General features: G+C 30.6%; 4 long non-coding RNA genes across 4 annotated transcripts; all 4 read right to left on the minus strand.

The window, feature by feature from the left end:
* Positions 1 to 738: 738 nt before the first annotated feature.
* LOC122149003 lies at positions 739 to 1736 on the minus strand. The gene is made up of 4 exons (XR_006162785.1): positions 1665 to 1736; positions 1333 to 1479; positions 1095 to 1241; positions 739 to 846 (listed from the first exon to the last, which is right to left on the minus strand). It is a non-coding gene; the product is annotated as an uncharacterized LOC122149003 (long non-coding RNA).
* A 3259-nt stretch (positions 1737 to 4995) lies between these two features.
* Positions 4996 to 9009, minus strand: LOC122149005. The gene is made up of 4 exons (XR_006162787.1): positions 8886 to 9009; positions 8491 to 8637; positions 5145 to 5291; positions 4996 to 5053 (listed from the first exon to the last, which is right to left on the minus strand). It is a non-coding gene; the product is annotated as an uncharacterized LOC122149005 (long non-coding RNA).
* On the minus strand, positions 8999 to 10557 carry LOC122149001. Its single transcript, XR_006162783.1, has 5 exons — positions 10530 to 10557; positions 10187 to 10333; positions 9460 to 9606; positions 9125 to 9271; positions 8999 to 9032 (listed from the first exon to the last, which is right to left on the minus strand). It is a non-coding gene; the product is annotated as an uncharacterized LOC122149001 (long non-coding RNA).
* A 935-nt stretch (positions 10558 to 11492) lies between these two features.
* Positions 11493 to 12672, minus strand: LOC122149006. Its single transcript, XR_006162788.1, has 3 exons — positions 12550 to 12672; positions 12213 to 12360; positions 11493 to 11638 (listed from the first exon to the last, which is right to left on the minus strand). It is a non-coding gene; the product is annotated as an uncharacterized LOC122149006 (long non-coding RNA).
* Between the last annotated feature and the right edge of the window lie 5068 nt (positions 12673 to 17740).

Raw genomic sequence — 17740 nt, forward strand, 5'->3', positions numbered from 1 at the left:
GTCCAAATTGCACCTCAAAATCATAATCATTTGTATGTTACTACAACTCAAAACAGTTTTATGTATGTCTAAAATCTTTTTAAAGAAAATAACCTAGCATTAAACAAGAATTCTAGAAGGTGTACATAAAACACTTGCATAGCTTCTCCATAATTTCTTCCACTGAGATGAAAAATAATTCATAAATAAAACTTCTTGCACCTTTACACAACATAACACAATACTGAATTATTTACATGTTTGAGAAACATCTCAGATTTTGTTTTAGAATACATACATATTGGTGATTTTGTTACTTTTGACAATGCATTTAAATAAAAAGAATGATAAGCCTCTCATTAATGCTTTGTCAATCCTACCTTTGCATGTGTTATTGCTGTTTATAGGGAGGTTTGGGTCTGTTACATTATATCCACTCATGCACCAGCAATTGTGACTCCCAACAGTGTTGTTGCAGATTGAGTTTGGACCACAGACGTCTGATATATCAACACATTCATTCACATCTACATTAAAAGGAAGTTACGGGGAAGAGAAGAGTTTGGATCATTCATACTGTATATGTGAAGGTCAACTAATTTTTTTATGTCTTTAAAATAGCAAGAAAAAAAAAAACACCTGGAATAAAAATCACATCAATAAACTTAGGACAATTATTCAAGGTAATAGTAAACACAAAAGTAAATATAAAATGTACCTCTACATGTGTTATTGATGCTGATGGGGGAGACTTGAGTTTTGTTGCAGTTAATCCATCCAGACATGAGCAATTATAACTTCCAATTTCATTTGTGCAGATGGAATCTGGACCACATACAGATGGACTAAACAAACATTCGTCTATGTCTAGAGGGGAAGAATATTTTTAAAATGTTTTATACATACAAATATAAATACATAAAAACATGAAAGACAAATGGTATCTCATTCATTCTCATTCATCTACATCTCTACAAAGAGAATAAGTATTGTCAAAGTATAGTATCAACATTTTTTAAAACAAAAGACCAGGGAAAACACAATTTTTAAGACATTCTCCCAAAGAAAAACCTGTATGTCAGGCCTAAATTCACAAGTTCAAATCGCTCCAGTACCTGTACATGTGTTATTGATGCTGACGGTGAGACTTGGGTTTGTTGCAGTGAATCCATTCAGACATGAGCAATTATAACTTCCAATTTCATTTATGCAGATGGAATCTGGACCACATACAGATGGACTGAACAGACATTCATCTATATCTATGAGGAAAAATATTATTAAAAAGTTGAAGAAAGATTCAAGCAGTACAAACAGTAGCAAACTGTTCAGAGCTTCAGTTCTCAATCCTACCTTTGCATGTGTTATTGTTGTTTATAGGGAGGTTTGTGTCTGTTACATTATATCCACTCATGCACCAGCAATTGTGACTCCCAACATTGTTGTTACAGATTGAGTTTGGACCACAGACGTCTGATATCTCAACACATTCATTCACGTCTGTATTTAAAAAAGTTACAGGAAAAAGAAGTGTGGGTCACTCATACTGTACATATGTGAAGGTCAACTCATTCTTTGACATCTTTACAAACGTATGCTTCATTTATAAAAATCAAATCCAAAGTATAAACTCTAGCTAAATTATTCAAAGTTAGAGTAAACACAAACTGAATACAGAAATGTACCTCTACATGTGTTATTGATGCTGATGGAGAGACTTGAGTTTGTTACAGTGAATCCATCCAGACATGAGCAATTATAAACTTTCCAATTTCATTTGTGCAGTTGGAATCTGGACCACATACAGATGGACTGAATAGACATTCATTTATATCTAGAGGGGGAAAAAAAATATTGTAATGTATAGGTACAAATTTAAACACTTAAAACACAAAAAGACATATGTCATCTCTTTTAATCAATCTACATCTATACAAAGTGAATAAGAACTGATAATGTACAATATGAACATTTTTAAACACTAATGATGAATAAGAATTTAAAACAATTTTCCTGAAGAAAAACAGGTCTATAAAAAGTCCAAATTGCACATCAAAATCATAATCATTTGTATGTTACTACAACTCAAAATAGTTTTATGTAAGTCTAAAATCTTTTTAAAGAAAAGAACCTAGCATTAAACAAGAATTCTAGGTGTACATAAAACACTTGCATAGCTTCTCCATAATTTCTTCCACTGAGATGAAAAATAATTCATAAATAAAACTTCTTGCACCTTTACACAACATAACACAATACTGAATTATTTACATGTTTGAGAAACATCTCAGATTTTGTTTTAGAATACATACATATTGGTGATTTTGTTACTTTTGACAATGCATTTAAAAAAAAATGGGAGAATTATAAGCCTCTCATTAATCCTTTGTCAATCCTACCTTTGCATGTGTTATTGCTGTTTATAGGGAGGTTTGGGTCTGTTACATTATATCCACTCATGCACCAGCAATTGTGACTCCCAACAGTGTTGTTACAGACTGAGTTTGGACCACAGACATCTGATATCTCAACACATTCATCCACATCTGTATTAAAAGTAAATTACAGGGAAAAGAAGAGTTTGGGTCACTCATACTTAAGTGAAGATCAACTTTTTTTTTTTTTTGACATTTTAAAAATAGAAAGAAAACAAAAAACACATGGAGTAAAATCACATTAATAAACTTTAGCTAATTATTCAAGGTTTCGGGGAAAAGAACAGTATGCATCACTCATTATTTGACATCTTTACAATAGAATGCTTCATTAACAAAAATGATATCCAAAGTAAAAAGCACATTGATAATTGCTATCTAATTATTCAATGTAAAAGTAAACACAAATCTTATCAAATTTGGAAACAAATTTGATGTTTAACCCTACAAATATAAACACCTAAAACAAGAAATACATATGGTATCTCTTTCTCATTCATCTACATCTATACAAAGGATAAGAGCTGAGAATGTACAATATCAACATCATTAAACACTAAAAAAAAATAAGATTTCGAAACAATTTTCCTGAAAACAGGTCTATTTTAGACTTAAATTATCAAGTCTAAACTGCACATCAAAATCATACTCATTTGTACACATTAGTACAACTCACAACAGTTTTATGTTTGCATAAAATCTTTTTCAAGAAAACAACTTATAATAAAACAAGAGTTTTTTAGTGGATGTACATAAAAAAAAAAAAAAAAAAAAAAAAAAAACTTTCATAGCTTCTCCATGATAAAAACACATGCACTGAGACAAAACAACAACAATTATAATAATAATTCAGGAAATGTGGGAAACTGAAACTTCTTTAACCTTTACATAACAGACCTCAATACGGATATATTTACAGCTTTGAGCAATCTCAGGTTTTGTTGAATTTTGGTATGCTTCATTTATAAAAAATCAAATCCAAAGTATAAACTCTAGCTAAATTATTCAAGGTTAGAGTAAACACAAACTGAATACAGAAATGTACCTCTACATGTGTTATTGATGCTGATGGGGAGACTTGAGTTTGTTGCAGTGAATCCATTCAGACATGAGCAATTATAACTTCCAATTTCATTTGTGCAGTTGGAATCTGGACCACATACAGATGGACTGAACAGACATTCATTTATATCTAGAGGGAAAAAAAATTATTGTAATGTATAGGAACAAATTTAAACACTTAAAACACAAAAAGACATATGTCATCTCTTTTAATCAATCTACATCTATACAAAGTGAATAAGAACTGATAATGTACAATATGAACATTTTTAAACACTAATGATGAATAAGAATTTAAAACAATTTTCCTGAAGAAAAACAGGTCTTTAAAAAGTCCAAATTGCACCTCAAAATCATAATCATTTGTATGTTACTACAACTCAAAACAGTTTTATGTATGTCTAAAATCTTTTTAAAGAAAATAACCTAGCATTAAACAAGAATTCTAGAAGGTGTACATAAAACACTTGCATAGCTTCTTCATAATTTCTTCCACTGAGATTAAAAATTATTCATAAATAAAACTTCTTGCACCTTTACACAACATAACACAATACTGAATTATTTACATGTTTGAGAAACATCTCCGATTTTGTTTTAGAATACATACATATTGGTGATTTTGTTACTTTTGACAATGCATTTAAAAAAAAAAGAAGAATGATAAGCCTCTCATTAATCCTTTGTCAATCCTACCTTTGCATGTGTTATTGCTGTTTATAGGGAGGTTTGGGTCTGTTACATTATATCCACTCATGCACCAGCAATTGTGACTCCCAACAGTGTTGTTGCAGATTGAGTTTTGGACCACAGACATCTGATATATATCAACACATTCATCCACATCTACATTAAAAGGAAGTTACGGGGAAGAGAAGAGTTTGGATCATTCATACTGTATATGTGAAGGTCAACTAATTTTTTTATGTATTTAAAATAGCAAGAAAAAAAAAACACCTGGAATAAAAATCACATCAATAAACTTAGGACAATTATTCAAGGTAATAGTAAACACAAAAGTAAATATAAAATGTACCTCTACATGTGTCATTGATGCTGATGGGGAGACTTGAGTTTGTTGCAGTTAATCCATCCAGACATGAGCAATTATAACTTCCAATTTCATTTGTGCAGATGGAATCTGGACCACATACAGATGGACTAAACAAACATTCGTCTATGTCTAGAGGGGAAGAATATTTTTAAAATGTTTTATACATACAAATATAAATACATAAAAACATGAAAGACAAATGGTATCTCATTCATTCTCATTCATCTACATCTCTACAAAGAGAATAAGTATTGTCAAAGTATAGTATCAACATTTTTAAAAACAAAAGACCAGGAAAACACAATTTTTAAGACATTCTCCCAAAGAAAAACTGTATGTCAGGCCTAAATTCACAAGTTCAAATCGCTCCAGTACCTGTACATGTGTTATTGATGCTGACGGTGAGACTTGGGTTTGTTGCAGTGAATCCATTCAGACATGAGCAATTATAACTTCCAATTTCCTTTTATGCAGATGGAATCTGGACCACATACAGATGGACTGAACAGACATTCATCTATATCTATGAGGAAAAATATTATTAAAAAGTTGAAGAAAGATTCAAGCAGTACAAACAGTAGCAAACTGTTCAGAGCTTCAGTTCTCAATCCTACCTTTGCATGTGTTATTGTTGTTTATAGGGAGGTTTGTGTCTGTTACATTATATCCACTCATGCACCAGCAATTGTGACTCCCAACAGTGTTGTTACAGATTGAGTTTGGACCACAGACGTCTGATATCTCAACACATTCATTCACGTCTGTATTTAAAAAAGTTACAGGGAAAAAGAAGTGTGGGGCACTCATACTGTACATATGTGAAGGTCAAACTCATTTCTTTGACATCTTTACAAACGTATGCTTCATTTATAAAAATCAAATCCAAAGTATAAACTCTAGCTAAATTATTCAAAGTTAGAGTAAAACACAAACTGAATACAGAAATGTACCTCTACATGTGTGTTATTGATGCTGATGGAGAGACTTGAGTTTGTTACAGTGAATCCATCCAGACATGAGCAATTGTAACTTCCAATTTTCATTTTGTGCAGTTGGATTTCATCTGGACCACATACAGATGGACTGAATAGACATTCATTTATATCTAGAGGGGGAAAAAAAATATTGTAATGTATAGGTACAAAATTTAAACACTTAAAAACACAAAAAGACATATGTCATCTCTTTTAATCAATCTACATCTATACAAAGTGAATAAGAACTGATAATGTACATATGACATTTTTAAACACTAATGATGAATAAGAATTTAAAACAATTTTCCTGAAGAAAAACAGGTCTATAAAAAGTCCAAATTGCACATCAAATCATAATCATAAATGTTTGTTTATGTTACTACAACTCAAAATAGTTTTATGTACGTCTAAAATCTTTTTAAAGAAAGAACCTAGCATTATAAACAAGAATTCTAGGTGTACATAAAACACTTGCATAGCTTCTCCATAATTTCTTGCACTGAGATGAAAAATAATTCATAAATAAAACTTCTTGCACCTTTACACAACATAACACAATACTGAATTATTTACATGTTTGAGAAACATCTCAGATTTTGTTTTAGAATACATACATATTGGTGATTTTGTTACTTTTGACAATGCATTTAAAAAAAAAGAAGAATGATAAGCCTCTCATTAATCCTTTGTCAATCCTACCTTTGCATGTGTTATTGTTGTTTATAGGGAGGGTTTGGGTCTGTTACATTATATCCACTCATGCACCAGCAATTGTGTTACTCCCAACAGTGTTGTTACAGACTGAGTTTGGACCACAGATATCTGATATCTCAACACATTCATCCACATCTGTATTAAAAGTAAATTACAGGGAAAAGAAGAGTTTGGGTCACTCATACTTAAGTGAAGATCAACTTTTTTAAGTTTTTTTTTTTTTTTTGACATTTTTAAAAATAGAAAGAAAACAAAAAACACATGGAGTAAAATCACATCGATAAACTTTAGCCAATTATTCAAGGTTTCGGGGAAAAGAACAGTATGCATCACTCATTATTTGACATCTTTACAATAGAATGCTTCATTAACAAAAATGATATCCAAAGTAAAAAGCACATTGATAATTGCTATCTAATTATTCAAGGTAAAAGTAAACACAAATCTTATCAAATTTGGAAACAAATTTGATGTTTAACCTACAAATATAAACACCTAAAACAAGAAATACATATGGTATCTCTTCTCATTCATCTACATCTATACAAAGGATAAGAGCTGAGAATGTACAATATCAACATCATTAAACACTAAAGAAAAAATAAGATTTCGAAACAATTTTCCTGAAAACAGGTCTATTTTAGACTTAAATTATCAAGTCCAAACTGCACATCAAAATCATACTCATTTGTACACATTAGTACAACTCACAACAGATTTTTATGTTTGCATAAAATCTTTTTCAAGAAAACAATACTAGGAATAAACTTATAAAAAACATGAGAGATTTTTTTGTGGATGTACTGTAATGCAAAAATCTTTATAAAAAAAACCCAAAAAAAAACTTTATTTCATAGCTTCTCCATGATAAAAACACATGCACTGAGAAAAACAACAACAATTTATCATGAATATCTGAAATAAAATTCAGGGAAATGTGGGAAACTGAAACTTCTTTAACCTTTTGCATGGGTTATAATTGTTTATAGGGGACTGTTTACAATATCCACTCATACGGATATAATTTACAGCTTTGAGCACTGAATCTCAGTATTTTGAAATGAAGTTTTGGTATGCTTAAAGGTCAACTCATACTTTGACATCTTTATTTAAAAAATCATTGAAAATCCAAAGTATAAACTCTAGCTAAATTAGTTTCATCAAGGTTAGAGTAAACACAAACTGAATACAGAAATGAAACCTCTACATGTGTTATTGATGCTGATGGGAGAGACTTGAGTTTGTTGCAGTGAATCCATTCAGACATGAGCAATTGTAACTTCCAATTTCATTTGTGCAGTTGGAATCTGGACCACATACAGATGGACTGAACAGACATTCATTTATATCTAGAAAAAAAAAAAAATTATTGTAATGTATAGAAACAAATTTAAACACTTAAAACACATTAAAGACATATGTCATCTCTTTGGCAATCAATCTACATCTATACAAAGTGAATAAGAACTGATAATGTACAATATGAAACATTTTTAAACACTAATGATGAATAAGAATAATTAAAAAACAATTTTCCTGAAAATAAAAACAGGTCTTTAAAAAGTTCCAAATTGCACCTCAAAATCATAATCATTTGTATGTTACTACAACTAAAACAGTTTTATGTATGTCTAAAATCTTTTTTAAAGAAAATAACCCTAGCATTAAACAAGAATTCTAGAAGGTCTTACATAAAACACTTTGCATAGCTTCTCCATAATTTCTTCCACTGAGATGAAAAATAATTCATAAATAAAACTTCTTGCACCTTTACACAACATAACACAATACTGAATTATTTACATGTTTGAGAAACATCTCCGATTTTGTTTTAGAATACATACATATTGGTGATTTTGTTACTTTTGACAATGCATTTTAAAAAAAAAGAAGAATGATATGGCCCTCATTAATCCTTTGTCAATCTTACCTTTGCATGTGTTATTGTTGTTTATAGGGAGGTTTGGGGTCTGTTACATTATATCCACTCTTGCACAAGCAATTGTGACTCCCAACAGTGTTGTTGCAGATTGAGTTTGGACCACAGACGTCTGATATATCAACACATTCATTCACATCTACATTAAAAGGAAGTTACGGGGAAGAGAAGAGTTTGGATCATTCATACTGTATATGTGAAGGTCAACTAATTTTTTTTATGTCTTTAAAATAGCAAAGAAAAAAAAACACCTGGAATAAAAATCACATCAATAAACTAAGGACAATTATTCAAGGTAATAGTAAACACAAAAGTAAATATAAAATGTACCTCTACATGTGTTATTGATGCTGATGGGGAGACTTGAGTTTGTTGCAGTGAATCCATCCAGACATGAGCAATTATAACTTCCAATTTCATTTGTGCAGATGGAATCTGGACCACATACAGATGGACTAAACAAACATTCATCTATGTCTAGAGGGGAAGAATATTTTTAAAATGTTTTTATACATACAAATATAATACATAAAAACATGAAAGACAAATGGTACCTCATTCATTCTCATTCATCTACATCTCTACAAAGAGAATAAGTATTGTCAAAGTATAGTATCAACATTTTTAAAAAACAAAAGACCAGGGAAAACACAATTTTTAAGACATTCTCCCAAAGAAAAACTGTATGTCAGGCCTAAATTCACAAGTTCAAATCGCTCCAGTACCTGTACATGTGTTATTGATGCTGACGGTGAGACTTGGGTTTGTTGCAGTGAATCCATTCAGACATGAGCAATTATAACTTCCAATTTCATTTATGCAGATGGAATCGGGCCCACATACAGATGGACTGAACAGACATTCATCTATATCTATGAGGAAAAATATTATTAAAAAAGTTGAAGAAAGATTCAAGCAGTACAAACAGTAGCAAACTGTTCAGAGCTTCAGTTCTCAATCCTACCTTTGCATGTGTTATTGTTGTTTATAGGGAGGTTTGTGTCTGTTACATTATATCCACTCATGCACCAGCAATTGTGACTCCCAACAGTGTTGTTACAGATTGAGTTTGGACCACAGACGTCTGATATCTCAACACATTCATTCACGTCTGTATTAAAAAAAGTTACAGGGAAAAAGAAGTTGTGGGTCACTCATACTGTACATATGTGAAGGTCAACTCATTCTTTGACATCTTTACAAAAGTATGCTTCATTTATAAAAAATCAAATCCAAAGTATAAACTCTAGCTAAATTATTCAAAGTTAGAGTAAACACAAACTGAATACAGAAATGTACCTCTACATGTGTTATTGATGCTGATGGAGAGACTTGAGTTTGTTACAGTGAATCCATCCAGACATGAGCAATTATAACTTCCAATTTCATTTGTGCAGTTGGAATCTGGACCACATACAGATGGACTGAATAGACATTCATTTATATCTAGAGAGGGGAAAAAAATATTGTAATGTATAGGTACAAACTTTAAACACTTAAAACAAACAAAAAGACATATGTCATCTCTTTTAATCAATCTACATCTATACAAAGTGAATAAGAATGATAATGTACAATATGAACATTTTTAAAACACTAATGATGAATAAGAATTTAAAACAATATTTCCATGAAGAAAAACAGGTCTATAAAAAAGTCCAAATTGCACATCAAAATCATAATCATTTTGATGTGTATTACAACTCAAAATAGTTTTATGTACGTCTAAAATCTTTTTAAAGAAAAGAACCTAGCATTAAACAAGAATTCTAGGTGTACATAAAACACTTGCATAGCTTCTCCATAATTTCTTGCACTGAGATGAAAAATAATTCATAAAATAAAACTTCTTGCCACCTTACACAACATAACACAATACTGAATTATTTACATGTTTGAGAAACATCTCAGATTTTGTTTTAGAATACATACATATTGGTGATTTTGTTACTTTTGACAATGCATTAAAAAAAAGAAAGAAAAAAAAGAATGATAAGCCTCAGACTTAATCCTTTGTCAATCCTACCTTTGCATGTGTTATTGCTGTTTATAGGGAGGTTTGGGTCTGTTACATTATATCCACTCATGCACCAGCAATTGTGACTCCCAACAGTGTTGTTGCAGATTGAGTTTGGACCACAGATATCTGATATCTCAACACATTCATTCACATCTGTATTAAAGGAAATTACGGGGAAGAGAAAAGTTTGGATCATTCATACTGTATATGTGAAGTGAATGTTAATTTTTTTTTTGACATTTTAAAAATAGAAAGAAAAAAAAAAAACACATGGATAAAAATCACATTAATAAACTTTAGGACAATTATTCAAGGTAATAGTAAACACAAAAGTAAATATAAAATGTACCTCTACATGTGTTATTGATGCTCTTGGGGAACTTGAGTTTGTTGCAGTGAATCCCAAACATGATAGCAATTATAACTTCCACATTTCATTTGTGCAGATCTAATCTGGACCAGGTAAAGATGGACTAAACAAACATTCATCTATGTCTAGAGGGGGAAGAAATTTTAAAATGTTTTATACATACAAATATAAATACATAAAAACATGAAATACAAATGGTATCTCATTCATTCTCATTCATCTACATCTATACAAAGGAATAAGTATTGTCAAAGTATAGTACAACATTTTTTAAAACAAAAGACCAGGTAAAACACAATTTTTAAGACATTCTCCCAAAGAAAAACTGGATGTCAGGCCTAAATTCACAATTTCAAATCGCTCCAGTACCTGTACATGTGTTATTGCTGACGGTGAACTTGGGTTTGTTGTCCAAAGTGAAACATTCAGACATGATCAATATAAACTTCCAATTTCATTTACAGAGTAAATCTGGACCACATACAGATGGGACTGTTTGACATTCATCTATATCTTTGATGGAAGAAAAAATATTATTAAAAAGTTTGAAGAAAGATTTCAAGCATTACAAACAGTAGCAAATAACAAAAAAAAAAAAAAAAAAATCCTTACCATTTGCATGTGTTATTGTTGTTTATAGGGATGTTTGTGTCTGTTACATTATATCCACTCATTGCACAACAACAACTATAACAGTGTTGTTACAGATTGAGTTTGGACCACAAAGTCTGATATCTCAACACTTCATTCACGTCTGTATTTAAAAAAGTTACAGGGAAATAGAAGGTTATATTTCACTCATACTTACATATGTGAAGGTCAACTCATTTTTTGACATCTTTACAAAAGTATGCTTCATTTATAAAAAATCAAATCCAAAGTATAAACTCTAGCTAAATTATTCAAGGTTAGAGTAACACAACTGAATACAGAAAGTAAATCTCTACATGCGTTATTGATGCTGATGGGGAGACTTGAGTTTGTTACAGTGAATCCATCCAGACATGAGCAATTATAACTTCCAATTTCATTTGTGCAGTTGGAATCTGGACCACATACAGATGGACTGAACAGACATTCATTTATATCTAAGGGGGAAAAAAAATTATTGTAATGTATAGGTACGAATTTAAACACTTAAAACATAAAAAGACATATGTCATCTCTTTTAATCAATCTACATCTATACAAAGTGAATAAGAACTGAGAATGTACAATATGAACATTTTTAAACACTAATGATGAATAAGAAGATTTTAAAACAATTTTCCTGAAGAAAAACAGGTCTATAAAAAGTCAAAATTGCACCTCAAAATCATAATCATTTGTATGTTACTACAACTCAAAATAGTTTTATGTATGTCTAAAATCTTTTTAAAGAAAAGAACCTAGCATTAAAACCTCAATTCTAGATTGTGCACATAAAACACTTGCATAGCTTCTCCATAATTTCTTCCACTGAGATGAAAAATAATTCATAAATAAAACTTCTTGCACCTTTACACAACATAAAAACAATACTGAATTATTTACATGTTTGAGAAACATGTCCGATTTTGTTTTAGAATACATACATATTGGTGATTTTGTTACTTTTGACAATGCATTTTAAAAAAAAAAAAAGAATGATGAAGCCTCTCATTAATCCTTTGTCAATCCTACCTTTGCATGTGTTATTGCTGTTTATAGGGAGGTTTGGGTCTGTTACATTATATCCACTCATGCACCAGCAATTGTAACTCCCAACAGTGTTGTTGCAGATTGAGTTTTGGACCACAGACATCTGATATCTCAACACATTCATTCACATCTACATTAAAAGGAAATTACGGGGAAGAGAAGAGTTTGGATCACTCATACTGTATATGTGAAGGTCAACTAATTTTTTTATGTATTTAAAATAGCAAGAAAGAAAAACACCTGGAATAAAAATCACATCAATAAACTTAGGACAATTATTCAAGATAATAGTAAACACAAAAGTAAATATAAAATGTACCTCTACATGTGCTATTGATGCTGATGGGGAGACTTGAGTTTGTTACAGTGAATCCATCCAGACATGAGCAATTATAATTTCCAATTTCATTTGTGCAGTTGGAATCTGGACCACATACAGATGGACTAAACAAACATTCATCTATGTCTAGAGGGGAAGAATATTTTTAAAATGTTTTATACATACAAATATAAATACACATAAAAACATGAAAAGACAAATGGTATCTCATTCATTCTCATTCATCTACATCTCTACAAAGAGAATAAGTATTGTCAAAGTATAGTATCAACATTTTTTAAAACAAAAGACCAGGGAAACACAAATTTTTTAAAAGACATTCTCCCAAAGAAAAACTGTATGTCAGGCCTAAATTCACAAGTTCAAAATCGCTCCAGTACCTGTACATGTGTATTGATGCTGACGGTGAGACTTGGGTTTGTTGCAGTGAATCCATTCAGACATGAGCAATTATAACTTCCAATTTCATTTATGCAGATGGAATCTGGACCACATACAGATGGACTGAACAGACATTCATCTATATCTATGAGGTAAAAATATTATTAAAAAGTTGAAGAAAGATTCAAGCAGTACAAACAGTAGCAAACTGTTCAGAGCTTCAGTTCTCAATCCTACCTTTGCATGTGTTATTGTTGTTTATAGGGAGGTTTGTGTCTGTTACATTATATCCACTCATGCACCAGCAATTGTGACTCCCAACAGTGTTGTTACAGATTGAGTTTGGACCACAGGACAATCTGATATCTCAACACATTCATTCACGTCTGTATTTAAAAAAGTTACAGGAAAAGAAGTTTGGGTCACTCATACTGTACATATGTAAAGGTCAACTCATTCTTTGACATCTTTTGGTATGCTTCATTTATAAAAAATCAAATCCAAAGTATAAACTCTAGCTAAATTATTCAAAGTTAGAGTAAACACAAACTGAATACAGAAATGTACCTCTACATGTGTTATTGATGCTGATGGAGAGACTTGAGTTTGTTACAGTGAATCCATCCAGACATGAGCAATTATAACTTCCAATTTCATTTGTGCAGTTGGAATCTGGACCACATACAGATGGACTGAATAGACATTCATTTATATCTAGAGGGGGAAAAAAATATTGTAATGTATAGGTACAAATTTAAAACACTAAAACACAAAAAGACATATGTCATCTCTTTTAATCAATCTACATCTATACAAAGTGAATAAGAACTGAGAATGTACAATATGAACATTTTTAAACACTAATGATGAATAAGATTTTAAAACAATTTTCCTGAAGAAAAACAGGTCTATAAAAAGTCCAAATTGCACATCAAAATCATAATCATTTGTATGTTACTACAACTCAAAATAGTTTTATGTACGTCTAAAATCTTTTTAAAGAAAATAACCTAGCATTAAACAAGAATTCTAGAAGGTGTACATAAAACACTTGCATAGCTTCTCCATAATTTTTTGCACTGAGATGAAAAATAATTCATAAATAAAACTTCTTGCACCTTTACACAACATAACTCAATACTGAATTATTTACATGTTTGAGAAACATCTCAGATTTTGTTTTAGAATACATACATATTGGTGATTTTGTTACTTTTGACAATGCATTTAAAAAAAAAAAATGATATGGCTCTCATTAATCCTTTGTCAATCCTACCTTTGCATGTGTTATTGCTGTTTATTGGGAGGTTTGGGTCTGTTACATTATATCCACTCATGCACCAGCAATTGTAGTTCCCAACAGTGTTGTTACAGACTGAGTTTGGACCACAGACATCTGATATCTCAACACATTCATCCACATCTGTATTAAAAGTAAATTACAGGGAAAAGAAGAGTTTGGGTCACTCATACTTAAGTGAAGATCAACTTTTTTTTTATTTTTTGACATTTTAAAAATAGAAAGAAAACAAAAAGACATGGAGAAAAATCACATTAATAAACTTTAGCCAATTATTCAAGGTTTCGGGGAAAAGAACAGTATGCATCACTCATTATTTGACATCTTTACAATAGAATGCTTCATTAACAAAAATGATATCCAAAGTAAAAAGCACATTGATAATTGCTATCTAATTATTCAAGGTAAAAGTAAACACAAATCTTATCAAATTTGGCAACAAATTTGATGTTTAACCTACAAATATAAACACCTAAAACAAGAAATACATATGGTATCTCTTCTCATTCATCTACATCTATCCAAAGGATAAGAGCTGAGAATGTACAATATCAACATCATTAACACACTAAAGAAAAAATAAGATTTCGAAACAATTTTCCTGAAAACAGGTCTATTTTAGACTTAAATTATCAAGTCTAAACTGCACATCAAAATCATACTCATTTGTACACATTAGTACAACTCACAACAGTTTTATGTTTGCATAAAATCTTTTTCAAGAAAACAACGTAAAATAAAACAAGAGTTTTAGTGGATGTACATAACTTAAAAAAAAAAAAAAAGAAAAAAAAAAACTTTCATAGCTTCTCCATGATAAAAACACATGCACTGAGACAAAACAACAAAATCAACAATAATAATAATAATTCATGAGGAAATGTGGGAAACTCTGAAACTTCTTTAACCTTTACACAACATACCTCAATACGGAAATATTTACAGCTTTGAGCAATCTCAGGTTTTGTTGAATTTTGGTATGCTTCATTTATAAAAATCAAATCCAAAGTATAAACTCTAGCTAAATTATTTAAGGTTAGAGTAAACACAAACTGAATACAGAAATGTACCTCTACATGTGTTATTGATGCTGATGGGGAGACTTGAGTTTGTTGCAGTGAATCCATCCAGACATGAGCAATTATAACTTCCAATTTCATTTGTGCAGTTGGAATCTGGACCACATACAGATGGACTGAACAGACATTCATTTATATCTAGAGGGGGAAAAAAATTATTGTAATGTATAGGTACGAATTTAAACACTTAAAACATAAAAAGACATCTGTTATCTCTTTTAATCAATCTACATCTATACAAAGTGAATAAGAACTGAGAATGTGAAATATTAAAATTTTTAAAAACTAATCATAAATAAGATTTTTAAAATATTTTCCTGAAGAAAAACAGGTCTATAAAAAAACCAAATTGCACATCAAAATCATAATCATTTGTACGTTACTACAACTCAAAATAGTTTTATGTAAGTCTAAAATCTTTTTAAAGAAAAGAACCTAGCATTAAACAAGAATTCTAGAAGGTGCACATAAAACACTTGCATAGCTTCTCCATAATTTCTTCCACTGAGATGAAAATGGAAATTCATAAATAAAACTTCTTGCACCTTTACACAACATAACACAATACTGAATTATTTACATGTTTGAGAAACATCTCAGATTTTGTTTTAGAATACATACATATTGGTGATTTTGTTACTTTTGACAATGCATTTAAAAAAAAATGATATGGCTCTCATTAATCCTTTGTCAGTCCTACCTTTGCATGTGTTATTGCTGTTTATTGGGAGGTTTGGGTCTGTTACATTATATCCACTCATGCACCAGCAATTGTAGTTCCCAACAGTGTTGTTACAGACTGAGTTTGGACCACAGACATCTGATATCTCAACACATTCATCCACATCTGTATTAAAAGTAAATTACAGGGAAAAGAAGATTTTGGGTCACTCATACTTAAGTGAAGATCAACATTTTTTTTTGACATTTTAAAAATAGAAAGAAAACAAAAAACACATGGAGAAAAATCACATCAATAAACTTTAGCCAATTATTCAAGGTTTCGGGGAAAAGAATGAAACTGCAAAAATGAAATTGGAAGTTATAATTGCTCATGTCTGGATGGATTCACTGTAACAAACTCAAGTCTGTCCATCAGCATCAATAACACATGTAGAGGTACATTTCTGTATTCAGTTTGTGTTTACTCTAACCTTGAATAATTTAGCTAAAATTTCATTTGTGCAATTTCATTCTCTTAAACTCATTCTTTCCTAACTTTCTATCCTCCTGCAACTTGTGTGAATGTGTGAGTACGTGTGCTTATGTGTTAGATTAGTTTATATGTCTTAGATTTATCTAATAAAGCCTTATTCATATTGAAAAAGAAGTATCTTGTGTTTTGTGCTTACAAGTTAGTCTTAAACTGCCGATCTTGTTACTGTGCTAATTAATAGTGTTTTCATTATATTTTGGATATTAATATCCATTGCAGAGTTGATGTTATACGGCTCATTCAACGAATCGCTGGCCCTTTCAGTGATCATCCGTAAAACAGTGACTCTGTTCAAATTCCCTTTAAAATCTTAAATAATTCCCTTTGAGCTAAATTGACCTGTTTCCCTTACATATATTTCATGTAAATAGTTTTGCAGGAAATATTAATATCTGGTATTAGCATCAGAAATTGATTTCGAATAAATATTACAATACAAGCCTCTGTTAATACTGATCTATACTGTATTGGAATTCAAAGTTCATCAGGCATCATTTTGGAAATAAAGCTCATGTCTTTAAATGTGTACCGTATGTTGTCTGCATTATTTCTCTGAATGATGTTATGATGTGCGTATTTTTTTATGTCCTGATTGAGCAACATGTACTTCAGACTCTTCTATGGCGTTTTACAAAGCATTACAGTTTCCATAGAAGTAAAATGTTATGTATGTGTGTTTAATTAATTTTTATTTAACCAACGTTTAAATAATGAACTGCTTAAAAATGCATCTTGATAATTAAATCCTTGTTGAAACATTTGCAGTTAGCCTACTGTACAAATAAAAACAATAAAACAACATAACATAAACAGTGAATAACTGTACAAGTTGAATTAAGGTATACAAAGCCTAAATCTTAATTCAGGTTTCAGAATGAGTACCTTGTCCTTTGTAACATATGTTGAGTTTTCTCTCATTAAACCTTATGATTTCCTATTAATTCAATAGAATATATGGGAATGCTAGGGAAAACCATCATGGAGGTGCAGTGCCTTCACTTTTATGACATCGTGAGTAATCCAGTTTTCTATTATGGATCAGTGGTTTCAACATATTGTTTGTCTTTACAATCTAACGCCTTAAATCCAAATGTATAATTTAAAAAAAAAAAGAAAGAAAGAAAAAAACTTTACAATTTTGTATATCTTTACAATTCCAAACTGCATTTCCAAAAAAATACTTTGTCTATATTA

This window comes from Cyprinus carpio, chromosome A20 (genome assembly GCF_018340385.1).
Source record: "Cyprinus carpio isolate SPL01 chromosome A20, ASM1834038v1, whole genome shotgun sequence".
Taxonomy (NCBI): domain Eukaryota; kingdom Metazoa; phylum Chordata; class Actinopteri; order Cypriniformes; family Cyprinidae; genus Cyprinus; species Cyprinus carpio.